The sequence below is a fragment of the Acomys russatus genome, chromosome 19 (genome assembly GCF_903995435.1).
Source record: "Acomys russatus chromosome 19, mAcoRus1.1, whole genome shotgun sequence".
Lineage (NCBI taxonomy): Eukaryota > Metazoa > Chordata > Mammalia > Rodentia > Muridae > Acomys > Acomys russatus.
This window is the reverse complement of record NC_067155.1, coordinates 29,319,512-29,325,156: the sequence shown is the minus strand read 5'-3', so window position 1 is coordinate 29,325,156 and position 5,645 is coordinate 29,319,512. Positions and strand designations below refer to the sequence as shown.

Here is a 5,645-nt window from a genome sequence, read left to right as displayed (position 1 = left end):
GACCTCTAAGAACCACAGTGGGGAGCTATTACCCCTTTTCCTTCCTAAGTCTCTTCCTCAAGTAAAGGAATCCAGGAGTCCTGGCCCCATCTCATCCACACTAGGAGCTACATTCTCAGAAAAGACTCCAGGAAACTTGCCTAATTGGATCCCTATTATATATACTTTTATGTGAACAGAAAAAAAAACCTGTTTTGGTGTTATCCCATGTTCTCAATTGACAAGTAAGAAAATTAAATCTTAAAAGGGTCAAATTCAAGCAAAGTGTCCTCACATAATTACCCATTAAGACCCTTGGCCAAGCAGCCTCTGATCACACACCTATTCTAGGCTTCAGCTGCATGAGTTCCTCGTAGATCTCCTCCTGATCTTGGGTGCAGGGAACCTTTGGAACTGTCCAGAAAAAAGAGGAAACTGCAATTATTAAATAGCTACAGTGTGCCATGGTCTACACTGCCTATGAAGAAACATTCAGTCCGAGAGCCAACTATTTGTTATATGACACTTGAAGAAGAGGATACTGTGCTGGAGAGATGGCATAGATGGTAAAATGCTTGCCATGCAAGTATGAGGACCTGAGTTCAATTCTCCAGAACCAACAATTTTTTTAAAAAAGTAGACAAAATAGTGTGCACTTGGCTGGTGCCATAGTTTGAGGAGGACCCCAGGACCCAGATCCACCTGTCATAAAGTTCCTCTTGTAGGTTTCCAGGACCCTCTGGATCCTTCTATTTCCTCATTCTCCCAGGCTTCTTTCACCTAAAGTCTCAATAGGATGTCCTCTCCTTTGACCCACTTTCCTGGTAAGTAAAGTTTTTCATGAGACGTGCCCCTTGGACTAGTGTCTTGATATAAGTGAGTATATACCATTTAACTCTTTTTGCTTCTGGGTGAACTCACTCATTATGATAATTTTTAGTTCAATCCATTTGTCCACAAATGTCGAGAATTCATTGTTTTTAATAGCTGAGTAGTATTCCATAGTGTAAATGTACCACAGTTTCTTTATCCATTCTTCTACTGAGGGACACTTAGGCTGTTTCCATGTTCTGGCTATTATGAATAAGGCAGCTATGAACATGGTTGAGCATATGTCCCTGTTGTGTGCTGGAGCTTCTTCTGGGTATATTCCAAGGAGTGGAATAGCTGGGTCTTGAGGAAGCCCTATTCCCATTTTTTCTGAGAAAGCGCCAGATAGATTTCCTCAAACTATGGCACCAGCCAAGGAAAATATAGGCAGTAAACTTCGAACCCCTACTCAGACTAGCCGATGGACAGGACATTCTCCACCATTGAGTGGAGAAGGAGATCTGACTTTCACACAAACTCTGGTGCCCCATATTTGACCATGTCCCCTGGATGGGGAGGCATGGTGGCACTCAGAGGAAGGATAACAAGTTACCAAGAAGAGACTCGATACCCTATGAGCATATATGGTGGGGGAGGAGGTCCCCCTCAGTCACAGACATAGGGGAGGGGAGTAGGGGGGAGGCAGGAGGGAGGGAGGAATGGGAGGATACAAGGGATGGGCTAACAATTGGGATGTAACATGAATAAATTAGTAAAAATTTTTATTTAAAAAAAAAACAAAAAAACAAAACAGTGTGCACTTGTAATCATAGTTTTGGAGGTTCAAGGACACCGGTGGGTCCCTCGGGTTCCTGGCCAGTCAGGGTGCAGCTTATTTGATGACCTCAGGATCAATAAGAGGCCTTTTCTTTAAAAGTAGACAGACTTGAGGAGTGGACGCTGCGTCTGTCTTCTGGCAACCACATACATGCACACACATGTGGGTGTTCACCTGTGCAGGTGCACGTAAACACACACATGTGAACGTAAATACATACATGCACACACACACGTGAGAGAGAGAGAGAGAGAGAGAGAGAGAGAGAGAGACAGAGACAGAGACAGAGACAGAGAGACAGAGAGAGGCAGAGACAGAGACAGAGAAATACAGACAGACACACACACACACAGAGAGAGAGAGAGAGAGAGAGAGAGAGAGAGAGAGAGAGAGCATGTGTCTTGCCACCCAGAACTGATAGCAAATGGAGCAAAGATTCTCTCCCTTTTCTCTTCCATTTCCCCTGACCATAGGTTGGAGGAGTCCTGAAATATATGTAGAAGCCACAGAAAGACCAGGTTCCAGCGTCAGTCTTGTCTCCCTTATAGATATGTTTGCACCAGCAAAAACAAACAAACAAACAGAACAAAACAAAAAATACAGGGTTAAGACCCCAAGTATGCAGGGCCATCTGACCTTGGAGAAGAAATGCCACAAGGACCCCAAAGTAGATAATGAGGAAAAGCAGATGCAGCATCGGGAAAACCAGGCCATGTCTCACGCCCCCTGTGGAAGAGAAAGATGGGGTCTCAACACACATGTGCCTCTGTATCGACTGGGCCCAGGGACACACAGGCCACCAGTACACTCTCACCCACACGTAGGACTTTAGGACTTAAGCTTCTAGATTTCCATATCCAAAAGTCTAGGTCTCGACCTCCAAGGACCCAGGCGTGCAGGACTCCACCTCCCACTTCATAGGAACAAGTATCTAGGCAATCCGCAGTCCTCCTCAGCCTCTCTCTATTCAGTAACTGCAAAAACTATTTGATCCAGAGGTTACTTGGATTTTAAGGCATGACACTAGTCATCAGTTTCTCATCTGTTCAAATCATAGGAGGTAAAACCAATTGCTAAAGAGATCATGCAGTTTGATCACAGGACATGGAAAAACCAAACTGATAGTGATCTGGAAAATTCCTCACCACTAACTAGTCTCCATAGTCCTGCAAGGTTCTATGCAGACTTCTGGGGTAAAAAAGTCACCAACAACCTCATCCAGCTATGAACCCTGAAAGCTACAGTGATGACTACTGTGGCAAGATATGACAACTGTTGCGATAGTAGCAATAATTCTGCCAAACATTAAAGCCTGCTCCACAAAATGGAAGTCATGCTCAGTAATGTAAGTCTAGCTAAAAATGTATACCTGAGTAGATTCTGAGGCCCGACTAATTATTTTGTCAAATCAACATGATACCAAACTGTCTTCTAGATTAGTGTGTCTTTCAGCTACCATCAGAGAAATTTCTTTGGGCAGAAAATGATGTTAATACAGAGACTTATAACTGGTTAAGGTGCAGAAAATGAGTGTCTGTGGAGTGCTCAGCTACAAATGGGACATCACAACCATCCCCACAAGGGTTAGGGAACACAGAGAATGAGAGGTTGGGAGAATTGGGAGGATTGGGTGAAGTAGCATCTGGAAATGACGGGACCACTGTACTCAAGAACTCACTGTGGCTGTAGCTTCTTTCACAAGACCTGCACAAGATCAAGCCAGTCAACATTCCATGATATGGGAAGGGCTCATGAGCTCACCCCCCCCACCCCCTAGCTGAGGATCTGAGAGCCCCTAGGGGATGGAGGTCAGTTTTCTTTAGGGGTTGTCTTCTGGTAGGTTGACCAGACTCCAGTGGAAGGCCTTACACCCTTGTGCATGTGGGCAAAAGACACAGGTGACCAACACCAGAGAGACACCTGCAGGCATTTGGGGAGTTGGTTTTCAGTCACTCACCGATTTCAGTTTTTCCCTCCGTCACTTCACTATAGACTGGCTCTTCATGCTGGCAACTGGATACATTGATAACTGTGCCAAGAAATGAAGAAAGCTAATGAAGCCAATAATGAAAATGTGATGCATACACAGTAGAGTTTTATTCAGTTTTAATAAAAGATGACTTTTGTAAGAACCGAGTGAATCTGGAAAATATAATATTTAATGAGGTAATGCAGACTCAGGAAGACAAAGCCTGCATATGTGGATCCTAGCCTATGATTGGATGGCAATAACAGTAAAGAAGAAAGGAAATTGAAAAAGGAGGTTATAAGAAGGAGTTGGGAACAGAAAGAGCAGGATTGGGGAAATGATGGGAGAGTGGGATCCATTAGAACCTGGTGTGATGTTAGTTTTAACTGCCAACTTGACAGAGAATTGCCTGGAGAGAGAGAGTGTCGGTGAAGAATTTTCTAGATTACATTGGCCTATGACCATGTGTATTGGGAATCATTGTGATTACTAAGTGAAATGGGAAAGTCCAGATTATGGCGGGCTGCCACATAGCATGGGATGGGCTCTGAACGTTTAAAAGTGAAGAAAATTATCTGTGTATAAGCAGGGTGGCAATGTAGGAGCATTCACGTCTCTCTGCTCTTGATCAGTCATCTCGAGTTCTCAGCTTTATGACTTCTATGTATCAGTGGACTATAACCTGAATTAAACCATTCCTACCTCAGGTACCTTTTGCCAGAATAGTTTATGACAGCCACAGAATTAAGCAAGAACACATTTTTAATGCCATAATGATATCCAATACTCTGTACATTAATTTTAATATTGTTACTATGAAACACCTAGTATGTGCCATGTCTGCTGAGTCCCTAAGAACATGAATTCTGAGAGAACATCTTGTTTAATACCATTTAGACAGGAGAAACCCTAATTTAAACGTTTAAACACAGGTTAAATCAAGCTCTCACTCTGTATTACTTCCTCTTCCTCTGGTCTTCCACATCAGAGGTGGTTAAAGACCATGATTAATCCCTAACGTCTACTTTCAGACCAAATCAAAGCTTCAGGTCCATATTCCTTCTGGAATGGATGCTTCATGTTAGAAGCCAGCCATGGGGACTCAACTCTGACCTTGAAGAAGGAAGACCAACGTAAAAGCCAGAAAACAGCACGAAGAAGAGCAGCCAAAGAATATGCTTCCCTTTAGGACAAAAGAGAAAAAGACATTCTAGTTCACCTGAACCACTGCCCCAGCACAGCTCAAGGTTGAGCTGGTCATCAGGCTCCTCCTCAAGGGTACAGAGGATTCTGGGTTGGGGGAGAAGCTTTAGTAGGTTAAGTATTTGCTGAGAAAGCATTGGGGCTTGGGTTTGGATCCCTAGAGTCACTGTAAATCCTGAAATGGTAATGCACATTTGTAATGCAAGTGCTACTCAAGTGAGGGAAGAAATAAGACAAGAGAGCCTTGAAAATTCATGGGCTGAGCTATGCTGTCATATGTAACAGTGAAGGACATCCTGTCTCAGGGTAGGTGAGCACCAATAAAGTTATTCCCTGACTTCCATAATTGCACTATGTCCTGTTTGTACCTGCATTTACACACACACACACACCACTACATTCATGCATGTACACATATGCATGTGCACACTCACACAATCATAAGTGCATAAAATTCAAGGCTAGCCTGCCATTCATCATTTCTCACCCCAGCATCACATCTCAGCCCAGTGGTATAAAACTGTGACCATCTGTGACCTAGAAGTGCTGAGTTCTAAACTCTACTTCCACAGAACCAGGGCTTTAGAGGAAAAACCTCCATTAAAAAAAAAACCTCCCGTGGAAAACAGGTAGATTGGATAAGCTGCCCAACCCTTAGCCTCTTATCCCTGCTGTACCTGGAAAACTGTAAAGTCCAAAAGTTGGCTGGATCCCAGATCCTTTAGAGGAAGATTTGATGCTTCCAGTCTTCGGCCCCTGCTCTGATTGAGAAGACTATCAATAAAGAGCCAGGATTATCTGAATTGGCACCAGTAGAGCTCCCATTATTCCATCCCACCCTCACCC

At 43.7% G+C, this 5,645-nt stretch overlaps 1 long non-coding RNA gene across 1 annotated transcript; it reads right to left on the bottom strand.

Annotated features, from left to right (window-relative positions):
• Window positions 1–270: 270 nt before the first annotated feature.
• Window positions 271–3,828, bottom strand: LOC127203404 (uncharacterized). The gene is made up of 3 exons (XR_007832371.1): window positions 3,585–3,828; window positions 2,264–2,353; window positions 271–393 (listed from the first exon to the last, which is right to left on the bottom strand). It is a non-coding gene; the product is annotated as an uncharacterized LOC127203404 (long non-coding RNA).
• Between the last annotated feature and the right edge of the window lie 1,817 nt (window positions 3,829–5,645).